General features: G+C 44.2%; 1 protein-coding gene across 1 annotated transcript in view; it reads right to left on the minus strand.

The window, feature by feature from the left end:
- The window catches only part of UCK2 (uridine-cytidine kinase 2), a 76,905-nt gene that overhangs the window by 34,212 nt on the left and 27,093 nt on the right, over positions 1-15,600 (minus strand). The window lies entirely within an intron of this gene.

The following is a 15,600-nucleotide window of genomic DNA, read 5'->3' on the forward strand; positions in this document are numbered from 1 at the left end:
TATAACATGGATCTTCTTTCGCTGCCTCAGCACAGCTCTCTCAGGGTTACTTGAGATGCTGCTTCCCAGGCTCGAAGTCCTAAATATTCCCACAGGATAAAACAAAATATTCCCACGGGATAAAATATAATATTCCCACAGGATAAAACATAACTCTTCAACTTTTAAGTTGTGAATACTTTTTTTAAGCCAACAACTGTCAGATAAATTTCTACTACTGGATCTGCTAGGGCAAAGAATCTGTATTTTTTACATTTCCATACATAAGCCCAGATAGCGCCCACCATCAATGATGTACATACACCTATTTACTCATATCTGAAATTCTAACTTAATCCTCTCTGCTGCTGCTAAGCCGCTTCAGTCCTGTCCGACTCTGTGCGACCCCATAGACGGCAGCCCACCAGGCTCCCCCGTCCCTGGGATTCTCCAGGCAAGAACACTGGAGTGGATTGCCATTTCCTTCTCCAATGCATGAAAGGAAAAGTAGCGACCCCCTCTCTACCTATTTAATTTATATTTCTATTTTATATGAGGCAAAGCATCATATGCCTTCTGTTTTTCTTTTTCTGAAACCTGTCTGTTGATATCTTATCCTCACTCTCTGTTAAGGTGCTGGTCTTTTCTCATTGAAAAGCTCTTGATTTGCATTAAGAAAATGGACTCATTTCTCATTTGTATCACAAATATTATTTCCAGTGAACTGCCTTTTTCCTTTAAAAAATGTGATGTTCCTTAAAGAAAATTTTTATTTGTACAGTTAAATTAACTAGCTTTCTAAAAACTTTTTACCATGTTCTACTTTAAAAAGTTGCATCTACGGGGATTCCCAGGTGGCTCAGTGGTAAAGAATCTGCCTGCAATGCAGGAGATGCCCATGACACCACTTCTATCCCTGGGTCAGGAAGATATTCTCAAGCAGAAATGTAGAGTAAAGTCTCCCAAATTTTCTTCTTCTCAGGTATCCTTTCTTTCTCTTCAACTCCCAAGATGGAACCAGCTCAAAGGAGGGCCACAAGAGGGCACCAGTCCAGCGGCTCTCTGAACCCTGAGGCTGCAGGCGGGACACCCAGGGAACACCCAGGGCAACAACGGAAAGGAAATGAGATCTAACCAAGTGGGTTGTAAGGAACTTCCTGTGCACATACAAAGAGCTACAGAAAAACCTGCAGCTGTGTCCTTCTGGAATTCATCCTGAAAGAGACAGAGGATCTGTTTTCAACCCTCTGGCCCACAGCTGCACACATGATGAGATCAGACTTGAGCTGTGGCACAACTTTTAGGGCAAAAATCTGCAGCAGGTTTAGAGTCCATCATAGATCAAGGCCATGTGTAAAGTGATTTTTCTTTCAAACACAAAGTATGTTTTCTCACCTCACACAGGGTATTCCATAACAGTGTGAAATCCTGTTTCTTCTCTACTGGGTCAAACAGCTAATGTAAGTACAGACATCCTCACAAAAAAACCCCTCCACAAACTAATGGGGAATTTCAGGCCAAACAAACCTCCTATAAAGAACACATATATAACTAAAGATAGTAGATTAAGAAGCACATTAAATATCACGTGTTATTTTGGGAGAAAATGGCTTTACAATATTGTGTTGGTTTCTGCCACACAACAATGCAAATCAGTCATAATTATATATATATATATAATATAGATTACATTATATATAATATATATTATATATATATATGCAAAAAGGAAAAATGGCTGTCTGAGAAGGCCTTACAAATAGCTGACAAAAGAAGAGAAGTGAAAGGCAAAGGAGAAAAGGAAAGATTTGAATGCAGAGTTCCAAAGAATAGCGAGGAGAGTAAAGAAAGCCTTCCTCAGGGATCACTGCAAAGAAATAGAGGAAAACAATAGAATGGGAAAGACTAGAGATCTCTTCAAGAAAATTAGAGATACCAAGAGAACATTTCATGCAAAGATGAGCACAATAAAGAAAAGAAATGGTATGGACCTAACAGAGGCAGAAGATATTAAGACGAGGCGGCAAGAATACACAGCAGAACTATACGAAAAAGATCTTCATGACCCAGATAATCACGATGGTGTGATCACTCACCTAGAGCCAGACATCCTGGAATGTGAAGTCAAGTACCTTAGGAAGCATCACTAGGAACAAAGCTAGTGGAGGTGATGGAATTCCAGTTGAGCTATTTCAAATCCTAAAAGATGATGCTGTGAAAGTGCTGCACTCAGTATGTCAGCAAATCTGGAAAACTCAGCAGTGGCCACAGGACTGGAAAAGGTCAGTTTTCATTCCAATCCCAAAGAAAGGCAATGCCAAAGAATGCTCAAACTACTGCACAATTGCACTCATCTCACACGCTAGTAAAGGAATGCTCAAAATTCTCCAAGCCAGGCTTCAGCAATACGTGAACCATGAACATATTCCAGATGTTCAAGCTGGTTTTAGAAAAGGCAGAGGAACCAGAGATCAGATTGCCAAGATCCGCTGGATCATGGAAAAAGCAAGAGAGTTCCAGAAAAACATTTACTTCTGCTTTATTGACTATGCCAAAGCCTTTGACTGTGTGGATCACAACAAACTGGAAAATTCTGAAAGAGGTGAGAATACCAGAGCACCTTAGTGGCCTCCTGAGCAATTTTTATGCAGGTCAAGAAACAACAGTTAGAACTGGACATGAAATAACAGACTGGTTCCAAATCAAGAAAGGAGTATGTCAAGGCTGTATACTGTCACCCTGCTTATTTAACTTAACTGTACAGTACATTATGCGAAATGCCAGGCTGGATGAAGCACAAGCTGGAATCAGGACAGCTGGGAGAAATGTCAATAACCTTAGATATGCAAATGACACCACCCTTATGGCAGAAAGCAAAGAAGAGCTAGCATCTCTTGATGAAAGTAAAAAGAGGAGAGTAAAAATGCTGGCTTAAAACTCAACATTCAGAAAATGAAGATCATGGCATCTGGTCCCATCGTTTCATGGCAAATAGATGAGGAAACAATGGAAACAGGGACAGACTTTATATTTTGGGGCTCCAAAATCACTGCAGATGGTGACTGCAGCCATGAAATTAAAAGATGCTTGCTCCTTACTACAAAAGCTATGACCAATTTGCGTCCCCATTCCATCCCTGCAAATAGGTTCATCAATACTATTTTTCTAGACTCTATATATATGTCTTGATACATATTTATTTTTCTTTCTGACTTATATCACTCTGTATAACAGGCTCTAGGTTCATCCACCTCACTAGAACTGACCACTGTTATTAAGCCCCACATCTTTCTTGCCCGCCCGTCTGCCGATGGACGTCTAGGTTGCTCCCATGTCCTAGCTCTTGGAAGCAGTGCTCCTGTGAACACTGGGGTGCGTGTGCTCAGTTGCTCGGTCTGACTCTTTGAGACCCCACGGACTGTCGCCCACGAGTCTGCTCTGTCCATGGGATTTTTCAGGCAAGAACACTGGAGTGGCTTTACATGTGTTTTTTCAATTATGGTTTTCCCAAAGTATATGCCCAGTAGTGGGACTGCTGGGTCATACGGTAGCTTCATTCCTAGTTTTTAAGGAACATCTATACTGTTCTTCATAGTGGCTGTATCAATTTACATTCCCACCAACAGTCCAAGAGCGGTCCCTTTTCTCTACATCCTCTCTAGGATTTACTGTCTGTAGATTTTTTTGATTATTGTCATTCTGACTGGCGTGAAGTGATACCTCATTGTAGTTTTGATTTGCATTTCTCTAATAATTAGTGATGATATGCTCCCTTTCCCCCTTTCTCAATTGAAATAGCTCTTACAGATACCCAGGAAACTGCACAGCAGTCCCCTCAGGGAAGCCTCCTGGAGTGTGCTCCCTCACCATAATGCAGTGAGAGGCTTGAATCGCTTCCTCCCAGATCATTCCAACGGAACCTTCTTGCCAGATACCATGACTCAGTAACTCCTGTGAGTTGCAGCTAAGCATCTTCTTTCCCATGATAAAATTATCTTTCAACTAACTGTATTAAAATGAAGATGTAATCCTACCTTATACAATATACCAAAATTAACTCTAAATGGACCCAAGGCCTAAGCCTAAGATTTGAGACGACAAATCCCAAACCCTTTCAAGAAAACAAAGGAGGAAAGCATACTGACACTGGATTCGGCAAAGATTTTTCTGGACATGACACCAAAACCACAAGCAGCAAGAGAAAAAAAATAAGATGGACTTCATCAAAAGTAAAGCCTTTTGAGCATCAAAGGACACTATCAACAGAGTAAAAAAGCAGCCTAAGGAATGAGAGAAAATATTTGCAAATCACATATCTGATAAGAGATTGGTACCCAGAACACACAAAGAACTCTTACAACAACAACAAAAACCGATTAAAAAATGATCAAGAACTTTCCTAGTGGGCCAGTGGTTTAAGAATCCACCTGCCAATTCAAGGGACATGGGTTCAGCCTGGTCCAGGAAGAAGCCACATGCTGAAGTTCCTCAACGACGGAAGCCTACACGCTCTAGGGTCCAAGGCCGTTAACAAGAGCAGCCACCTTAGTGAGATTCCTGCGCATCACCGCAGTTAGAGAAAGTTCGCACCCAGCACCGAAGATCCAGCTCAGCCAAATAATAAACAAATAAATAAAACTGGGGGGTGGGGTGGGGAGTGAGATATCAATAAAAAAATTTCATTAAAAAAAAAAAGATCAAGAATCGAACAGAGACTTCTCCTAAGACTCTATGAGTGCCCAATAAGCGGGTGAAAAGATGTTCAACATGACTAATCATTAGGGAAATGCAAACCAAATACCACAATGATGCCTCTTCACACCGATTAGGAAGGCTATTAGCAGAAGAAAATAACAAGGGTTGACAAGGATATGGAGGCACTGGTGCCCTGTGCACTGCTGCAAAATGTAGCAAAGGACTGTGAAACAGTACAACCACTGTGCAAGACAGCACAGTAATTTCTCAAAAAGTTAAGCACAGAATTGCCATAAGATCCAGCATTCCAGGTCTAAATATATACCCAGAAGAACTGAAAGCAAGGAACAGATATTTGTACATTCATGTTCAAAGCAGCATTATTCACAATAGCCAAAACGTGAAAGCAATCACAGTATCTATCGATGGATGAACGGACACACAAAATGTGATGCTGTATTACTACACAATGGAGTATCTGTTTACCCTTAAGAAGGGAGGAAATTACGGCACATGCTACAACATTGATGAACCTTAATTCCTGGAGGAATTAAGCCAAATGAAACAAACCAATCACAAAGACAAATACCATATGATTCACTTATGACATACTTAGAGTAGTAGGGCCTCCATGGGCTGGAGGTAAGGGGAAATGAGGAGTTACTGTGAAACAGGCAGAGTTTTAAGCTGGAGAAGGTGAGAAAGCTCTGGAGATGAACGGTGGCAATGGCTGAACAACAAGGTGAATGTATGTAATGCCACAGAACTGTTCACTTCAAAACGCAAATATTCTGTTACATATATTTTACCATAATAAAAACTTATCTACTTATATTACTAATCTCTTATCACCAAACTACATAAATTATGGGCAAGGGTCTGAGCTCATTCATCTTTGTACACCTACCCCAGTGCCAAGCCCTCAATAAAAGTATACTGAGTCAAAGTCACATTTCTCAAGTAGAGTCTAAAACCAGGATGTTTTCCAGATTCAGAGTCCTGAAAGGTAGCCCCTGAAACCTTGATGCAGAAATGCACACGCACACACACACACACACACACACACACACACACACCATATCACATAACCCTTTTCTCAGTTACAGACATCACTTCTCTCACTAACAAATATTTAACAAAAAATAAAAATCAACAGCTTGCATTGCTATTTATCAACTTAAAGCCAAGCTCATGCATGCATGCTAAGTCGCTTCAGTGTCTGCCTCTTTGCGACACTATGGACCATAGTCTGCCAGGCTCCTCTGACCATGGGATTCTCCAGGCAAGAATGCTGGAGTGGGTGGCCATGCCTCCTCCAGGGGATCTCCCCGACCCAGGGATCAAACCCCTGTCTCTTATGTCTCTTGCACTGGCAGGTGGGTTCTTTACCACTAGCACCACTTGGAAGCCCACTTAATTCCCAGTACATCCTTAAGACACAGCATTACTCTAATCTTGCAGAGTTAATGTCCTCTTCCAGGAAGACTTGAAAGATTGTGCCTAGAAAGTGCCCTTGCCCTCTCCTCCTTCTCTTTTCCTTCTCCCTGCTCCGCATACTAGCTACATACAGTTTTCTGCAACTCTTCCTCAGCTTGCCACACACCAAGTCCTATGAAGAAAGCCTGGATTACTGGAAAAGGATAGATCTCTCTGCTAAGGAGGTGGGAAGCAACAGGCTTGGTCTCAGACCTATATAAAAGCAAAAGTCTTGGCACCGAGTCCTGCCACCACTGTGGAAGTCAAGTCTGATGCGATGCAGGCTCTGTAATTAGTTATCACGGCCGCTGTTACCCGAGGTAACCACCCACTCACTTTTCCAAGTTCTTTCACAGGGACTTGGGTTATGAATTCATCTGTCTCATTTGTTTTTTGATTCTGCATATAAGTGATATCATATGTCTTTCTTTGTCTGACTTACTCCACTTAATATGATAATCCTGCTATATTTAGAGTGGATAACAAGCAAGGACCTACTGTTAATCAGGAAACTCTGCCCAATATTCTATAACAACCTAAACGGGGAAATAATTTGAAAAAGAATAGATGCCTGTATGTATAATAAGTAAATAAAACAATATAGGTCTCTCTTTTCACGTGAAAAAATAAGGAATATATAAATTAGGGTTGTTTTCAAGAAAGAACTTACCCCACCCCATCTCCAGAAAAATGCAAGAGCAAAAAATGTTTTTTTTCTAGCCCTTTCTTTTTTTTTCTAGCCCTTTCTAGTTTTCTCTAGCCCTTTCTTCTGAGGCGCTCTCTGCTGCGCTCACCATACCTGCCAGGAAAGCTTATACACTGCCGTCCCAGCAACACACTGCATCTGGGACCCAGCTGTCCTGAGAAACTACTCACAGTGGCGCCAACAGCAAGCACTGAGGACCCTGTCCCAGTTTGCCAAGAGTGTGAAAAACGTTCATCCTTTTAACCTATAATTCAACCTGAAGGAATTTACCCTAAGGAAAAAATCAAAGTGGAATGCAAAACTTATAAAAATGTTCATGCTCATCATTGCAAAAAAGTTGATGACAACCTACTTAGTCAACAACAAGGGGGGTGGGTTTATTAAATAAATCCTGGAACACTGCACATACAATATAATACAGGTACCAAATCATGTCTGCAGAAAATAAATTTGGTAATATGGGAAAATTCTCAGGATATGTTAAGTTTTAAAAAGCCCTGTTTATCTCAATTTTGTCCAAAGCCAAAATAAGTTCCATGGACATATATATTAAATTCAGAAAGAAATTTAATAGTTTTAACAATGGTTAGGTATGGGTGAAGCAAATACAAAACACTTTTCGTATTCCTTATACAATTTTACTTATTTTTATACACTAAATGATAAAGTTCAAGCAGAACCCATAAACATAAAACGACATTTGTTTCTGAAATGTTACTTTTAAAAATCTATTTATTTTGGAAAGATTGCTAAAAGGAAAAGTTGTACACTCTGGTAAAGTTTATAATCCATTATCACTAGGACAGGTAGAGATGGAAAAAATCCTATGGTTTCCTATTCTCATTTGGCACCCTGAATCTGACCTTGAAAAAAGCCAAAGAATGCACAAAAACAGGAGGCAGATCCAGGACCCTGATATGTGGGGTCACTTACATTGGAAAAATAAAGGAGGAACTATTAAAAAATAAAAGACACAATTTTTTATAGTACAATGTAAGGTGGTTGCTGTATTTCACAAACACATAATGCAACTGACGTACACCATATAAGCTTTCTACAGACACTCAGAACTTAGTGTTATTACAGACCAAACTGGTTTGCAAACCAGCAATTAGGAAGCATAAGATGATCTCTGTGATCCTACTACTAATACTCTGAATTTCTAAACACTGTTGGAAGTCATTCAGGCTGAGCCATACTACAATCGAGACCAAAACTAATTTCAAGCATGCTTTTTTAGCATCTGGTTCCAATGACTTCCCTTTAATCTACAAAAGGTCCTGGCTTGAAAAGAATGTTTCCTTCTTTACAAAATACCCTACAAGCAATCCCCAAACTGATACACACACACACACACACACAGACACTGCCACCGAAACGTTCACTGGCTGTGCAAAAGTAAAACACATTTTTCCATATGAATGAGTGAAGACTGTGTTCCCAGTACAGTTTCTACTGTCATTTACCACATACTGATGATCCGTCTACAAACAAGAAAAAGCACTACTGCTGCAATTCTACGTAAGTGAAGAACGCCAGCACAGCTGAGCGCCTGCTGGTGCCTGAGGGCGCAGACCCATGCTTCTGGGGCTTTGCTCTTCATGCCTCTCACGGAAAAGGGCCAACGTGACTGGTTCTCCAATACTCAGTCTGGCCGTATGTCTCCAGAGGTCCCTACTCCAAACCTCTCTGCCTTACTAGTTTTCTGTGTGTCCCCAGAGATGAGCCCTCAAGCACATAAACCCCTCTCAGGGTCAATCTGCAAAGCACATCTCTAGTACAGGAGGGAGCGCCCTCTAGATGGAGGTCCCAATGGCCATGCAGTTCTTTCCTCAAGGCCCAAAGGCTCACATATAATTACATGTTTTCCAAGTTCCAGATCTGGCTGAGGGCAGCTGAGAACCAGACAGTAAAATTATCTCTAAGTAGCCAAATGCCTAGCAAGGTCCCGGATTTAGATAAAACTCTGCTTTTTCTACACAGGGAAATCCTCAATTATAGTTATTTACTCTTTCTTTTTACCCACAAAACTGAGAAGCTTCCCTTCCAGATTTCAGTTCAAAGGGACAGTAACAATTGCTGAGTGCCTCTGTGTGGCACTATTTTACTCTCACTTAAGCCTGTAAGTGTCTTATCAAGGCCACTGGCAATGAGGCGGCCCATGACCTGAAACTCAACCCCATCTGGTGGCTCTCAAGTCCGAGGGGGCAGAGTCGGTGCCAGGAGCCCCAGCCAGCTGAGGGTACTATTAAGGTAGTTTAAAAAAAAAAACAACCAGCTGACACAAGACTCAGACTGCAGCAGCTCCATTCACTAACTGCTCCTGATGCAAACAAAGGGTACTGGGGATTTTCTTCCCTAAAATTAAATTTTCCCAAAGTGTTGGTACTTACCTGGGTTTCTCTGAAATGTTCCAACCTCGAGGTTTGGGGGAGGGGGGTGCTGGGGTTTTTACTCCAGAGGACCTCATACTCCTACTAGGCAGCACAAGGCACCACTCCCTGAGCAGCGGTGATGCGGCCGGACTCGAGTCCTGCGTTCACTCAGCTGCACCTGCTCACAGCTGCAGCATGCTAACCTTCGCTCTTCCCTATGGCACATGAAATCTTCAGTTGGGGCATAGGGGGTCTAGTCTCCTGACCAGGGACCGAACACGGTCCCCCCGCACTGAGAGGACAGTCTTAGTCACCGACCAGCAGGAAGTCTCGGCCCTCCAGGGGCCGTCGGATGCGGACGCAGCCCTCCTGGCCCTGGCTGCCTTAGCACGGGCAACCGCAAGCTTCCCTGAGTATTAGTGAAGCAGCGAGAAGAGACACTAGAGAGACAGGTGACAGGACGAACGCCTGAGGATTACACCGTCAGAGATCACCCAGTAGGAAGGGAAGACAGAGCGAGAGACTACGCATGAATACAGAGACCAAGAATAGCACACGCCCCAGCATCTGGTAAGGATTTCTACCGAGGCTGACAAGGGGACTTTATGGCTTTCTCTTCTATAAGCAAGAGCTTTCAAGGGGCAACCATTAAAGAATAAAAAAAATGAGGAGGGTCTCTATCAGAACTCCTCTCTCTCGAGGGCCATTCAATAATTATCAATCAGTTTAATGAAAATGATAACATAATTTACTAAAATTTAAAAGTAGCTTCAGGAAATAGGGATGTATGTGAGGCAGAAGAGCACAGCGAGGACAAAACAGGCTTGCTTACAGACCTGAGTTTGAATCCGGATGTGGACGGCTGACCTTGAGCAAAAGCATTCACTTTCTTTAGCCTCAGTTTCTTCATCCACAAGATGGCCAGGTAGGAGACACCTATCTTATAGGAATGTACAAGCATCCAATAAACCAGAGCTAATTCATTTTACTGGTGATAAGACACAAACTATACTTGACAAGTTCCTTTCTTTTTTTTTTAAACAAAAGGAGTTTTAAGCACTTACTCTGCCTGGTAAAGTATGGGGCATTTATGGAAAATCATGTAGAGCTTATCATCACAATCCCAAGGATATTAACAAGGGATATTGGATAAGATTAAGAATTTACATGAACATCATGTGTAACTGTAGGGAGGTGAGCTAGAGACCTCTGGTCATAGTCCTTTTAATAACACTGAGAAGACTTTAACAGAGCAAAAGACAGCTCAATGGTGGTGGTGTGACAGCCTTAACAACTTCAGGAAGGAGGGGGACAAAGGTAGGGGGAAAGAAAGACTCAGAAGTGGATCCTGAAAGGCAGGTGGTGCAAACCTGGAGTTAAGGTACAGAAGGCTTCAGAGGAAAGTCCAGTGATCCCGCGGTACTGGCGAGGTTTTCCTACTGTGATGTGATGGTGATGTGAGCTGACCCAAACCTGGGAGTGACGAATCCAGACAGCCCTGGCCCCACACAGCAACCTACATGGAGGCTGGGGGGAGGGGGCTGGGAGAGCTACTGTCAAAGGCAAGGCAAGGTGGGCAGGGAAGGCAGAGTGTTCACAAGAGAGGGTGAGGGACCTTCCACCCAGATTTGAGTTTGGAAAGGACTTTCTCCTTCACTGCAGTTGATCCTGCTAACAGGTGCAATTTGGGTCTGAAATGCAGGGGGAGGTTTGTATATAGAAATTTATATAGATTTCATTACAGTCCTCCAATCACTGTATCATAAATGTCACAACCCAGTGAACTGCCTTCTCTTTCTCAGTCTTCAAACCAAATGGCAGGGAGTTAGCACCAACATCACTATAAACTTGTAGAACAGGATTTGCAACGGACACTGCTAGTTCAGCAGATTCTGTGATATGTCCAGACACTTCTGCTTCGAGGCCTGGTGTAACCTTCCTGGATGCGGCCGTTCCCTCCAGGGACAAGTTCCCAGGCCTATCAGAGCAGCTGCTGCTGGCTCATTCATCTGGCAGCAAAAACCAGCTAACGTAGGCAAGGCCGCCAAGGGGGCAGACTGAGGAACCGCAGCCACCTTCTGCACGACACCCAGGGCCGCACTGCCAGACCCGCCTGCGGCAGGCACAGGGCGTGTGGGAGAGGTGTACAGACCCAAGAGCGAAGCCCTGGGTCCACCCCATACTGGCTGAGCAACTTCAGGCAGGCTGCTTAACCTCGCTGAGTCTCCACTCCCTCCCCTAAAACAGAGGACCAGAACCTCCCATCTCAGGATAAAAGTGAATGGGCAGCTTTTCATCCTTAGGGGCACCCTGCATGCTGCCTGCAAAGCTCCACGATGCTGGTGGTGGCCCCTATACCAGCCTCACGCACACACCTCGCGTGCCTATCCTAAGATTTTTTTGCGATGGTCTGGAAAACAAACCTTCTCCAGTCCTCCGACCATTCACCTTCCTCACTTTCTCAGAGTGCTGATTTTAGAGGCCAAGATCCTCAGAACTCCCCCCTGTACCGCTCTCCCCAACCCCTAGGGGCCACACACACACAGGGACAGAGCTGGCCTGCTGAGAGGGTGTCCAGTGTGTCAGTCATTCAGTCGTGTCCGATTCTTTGCAACCCCATGGACCATAGCCCGCTAGGCTCCTCTGTCCATGGAATTCTCCAGGCAAGAGTACTGGAGTGGGTTGCCTTTCCCTTCAACAGGGGATCTTCGCTACTCACGGATCAAACCTAGGTCTCCTGGCTTGCGGGGGGATTCTTTACCATCTGAGTCACCAGAGAAGCCCTGGAGTAACCCTTGAATGTGGGAGGCTGACACTGACAGTCCAAGAAAAGGGCTGGGAGAGGGGGATTACAAAAGGAGAGAGGAAAGGGAGACAGAAGAACAGTCAGACAACAGCCAGAGCAGCAGGTAAAGGACATGTGGGGTGCACTGGAATGGGACATCACTCAAACGCCTCCACTCGGCACACACAGCTGCCAAGCTGGCGCTGACTGGCGGCTCCTGCCTCTCGCTCCTGCCGCGTACCGGGCATGAGCACACGCTGCTGTTCCCAGCCCTCCAGTTCTGTCTGGAACACCACCCTGCAGGTGTCCCCGCACCGTTCCAATCTGGCAAACTCACTCATCTTTCCTCCTTCAGCTCAGCCATCATCCCCGCCTTCTCCAGCTCCCCAGCCCTGCACTGACGTCTCCCTGTGGGTGTTTCCAACATACTGTGCGCTCCACACCATGTCACTTACCAAACTGCACTGCCTGCCATCACTTGCGTTTTATCCGTCTTACTCATCTTTGCTGGCCAGATACAAGGGACTCAATAGGCTCCCAAATGGCTGAATAAACCGACGACTCAGGCGGCACTCAGTATCATAGCTTGCCTCCTGCTCTGTAAACCTATAGCTGATTCATGTTGATATCTGACAGAAAACAAAAGTCTATAAAGCAATAATCCTTTAATTAAAAAAATAAATCCCTAGGTGAGCCCAAAGCTGAAGAGTTAGGAAGGTTAACAGTTAAATCACCACCTAGGCAATTAAATCAAGAGTGGAATGGTTAAAAAGAAGAAAAGTTTTTTATAAACTCAATGCCTTTAAAGATCCTTACAAGTTACACAGGGGAAAAAAGCTGAAAAAAGACAACAAACAAAACTCACCTAACACCTAAAATGCCAGGTGTTAGGGACACAACACATTGTTGGCTGAAAAAAAGTATCGGATGGCACCTAGTGCTATAAGGGGCCTACTCCTCTTATGGACCCTGATTAGCTTAGTAGAAACCAGGCTTCAAAGGCAAGATTCAAGTGCTAGCTATGCCATTTACTGGCTGAGCAAGCTTCTGAGCCTTAGTTTTATCATCTGTTGTAAGCAGGACAGGGTACCTATTTTACAGACAATTTAAAACACTGTTTAGAACACATAATGGGGCTTCCCAGGTGGCGCTATTGGTGAGAAAAAAAAAAAAAAAAATCCGCCTGCCAAGGCAGGAGACATGAGACACCGGTTCGGTTCCTGGGTCAGGAAGATCCCCTGGGGGAGGGCATGTCAACCCACTCCAGTCTTCTTGCGTGGATCGGGAGCCTGGCAGGCTACAGTCCACAGAGTCACACCAGTAAGACACAGCTGAATTGACTTACCGCGCACGCAGAACATATAATATAGAATACCCCATACACTAAAAACACCTATGCATTACCATGGAGAGTTCGTTAGGATTTAAAAACATTTTCATATTTCATATTTTATTTTCATTGACTCCTGGGTGCTACAGAGTAGATTCCTTTCCCCTTTATAGAGATGATCAAACATCTGGGAATTCAGTCAACCTGCACCACAGCATACCAGAGGCTAAGCAGAGTGCAGATTCAGAGCATTTTGACCTCTCTGCTCTGTGGATCTTCCCAGGAAGCAGAGTTCCAAGCCTCTCCCAACAAGGCTGGCTCTGGGAGGCTGCACAACGCCCTCTCCCACCCCCGCTGCCCCACTCAGCCCTCACCACATTCCATGTTCTACATTATGGGGCGGGGGTGGTGGGGGGGTTCCTGCCTCCACACACCAGTCTCAGACCCCAGCACATCACCCAAAGCAAGTCTCAAACAGCACATGTTCTACCACCCTGCAGGGGTTCAGACATCTTCAGAAATCCTGGGGTGTGCAATTCCGCTGACAGAGGTCACTTGGGCCCCAGTCAGGACAGAAAATGCAAAGACTGGGAAGTGACTGAGCCCATATGTGAGCACAGCTCTACCTCCCCCCACAGCGGATCCTGCGCCGACCGAAGGCATTCAACTGTGAGCTGTTCTGAAACAAGATGCAGGAAGTATGGCCTGCTGCTGTATGTAAGTGCCTTATATGAGGTCATCTTTGCTGCCAAGTAAATGGAGATTCAGAGGGACCAGAAGCAGGCACCTATGGAACGAGCTCAGAAAGCCTGACTCACTGGAGCTCACCTTTACACGCTGAGGCCCACGATCTGTGGAAAGAGGTTCCGAAGAGAGCTAGCTAGACCCTACACCATTCCAGAGATAAAGACCTAGCAAACTATTAATTACTTTCCAAACCCAGTTAAAATCTTTTCAACTATGTCTTTCTAAAGGAGGCTCCAATAAGTGCTGAGAATCTGTAGGAAAAACAGAAGTGTAAAGAAAAGAATTTGGGGGCTAAAATAAAGCAAGTAAGGTATTATTTATAGACTCAAAAAGATATGGCACAGCCAAAAAAAGAAAAAAAATATGGTGAAGTAAGAGCTATGGATGCAGGGAGCTTGCTTCAGGGTGAAGAGCTGAACAAAAATCAGAACATCAACAAAGCATAATACAGATTTCTTTTTTTTTTAATCTATAAAGATTCAAAAAACACATCTTAAAAAAAGAAAGGAGGCTGAGTTAGCAATGTACAGTTTAAGACGCGGGGTGGGGGCTGGGGGAGGGGACATACAGCTACGCCAGCTGCAACGGCCACAGGGCCTCACACCACCAGTCAGTTCTCTGGTGGCCCCTGGAGCTCCCAGACTCAGGACTGGGACCCAGATATTCACATGACATGTAACTCACACAACGGAAGGGGCAACTGAGAGAAAAGAAACTAGCGCCAGGGCCCTGGGAGGGGCACAGCCTGGGGAACCAGAGTCTTCAAGTGGGAGACCTCGCTTCGATATTTTAGAGATGTCTGACTCAAAATCACAAGAGCTGTACTGGCTTGAGTTTGATTCTCATCATCCTCTAAGAGGACTTTTCAGAATGTCCCACTTAAGCCAGACTGTACCAGGTTTCCAGTTTGGGCACTGAAGTTTTCCCAAAAAACCACACTCAGATCCAGGAAAACAAAAACCAGCGGCACAAAACAAAAGCTTCCGTACAAACATTCAAAAGACAAAGGAAAGAGCCTGAGAATCTGCGTGCTTATGAAGCCAGGAGACAAAAAAATAAACCAGAGAGAACCATCCTCACAATGCTTCCCCCAGGGGCTGGCAGGATGACCTAATCTCAGAGATACAGTGTGCTGGGTCAGCTCCAAAAGTGAGACACATCACAGAGGGAACAGAATCTTGGGTTTACCTTCCCAACAACTTGGTACTACATGACCTGGAAGGGACTTTGAGGGCTAAATTCCTAAGGAAGGAAAGTGTCTGTTTGGGGATATGGAGCAATCTCAGATTCTTTTCCTGGCTTGCCATGCTGTTTCTGGGTCATGGCAGTCACACCTGTCACCTGTTAACCCAGTCCATCTCTCTGAATAATGAGTGTTCGTTATTATACCTATTTGATATGGAATAGGGCTTCCCTGGTGGCTCAATTGTTAAAAAAAAAATCTGCCTGCAATGTAGATGAGATTCAGTCCTTAGGTCGGGAAGATCCCCTGGGGAAGGAAACAGTA

This window comes from Budorcas taxicolor, chromosome 3, assembly GCF_023091745.1.
Source record: "Budorcas taxicolor isolate Tak-1 chromosome 3, Takin1.1, whole genome shotgun sequence".
In the NCBI taxonomy this organism is placed as follows: Eukaryota; Metazoa; Chordata; class Mammalia; order Artiodactyla; family Bovidae; genus Budorcas; species Budorcas taxicolor.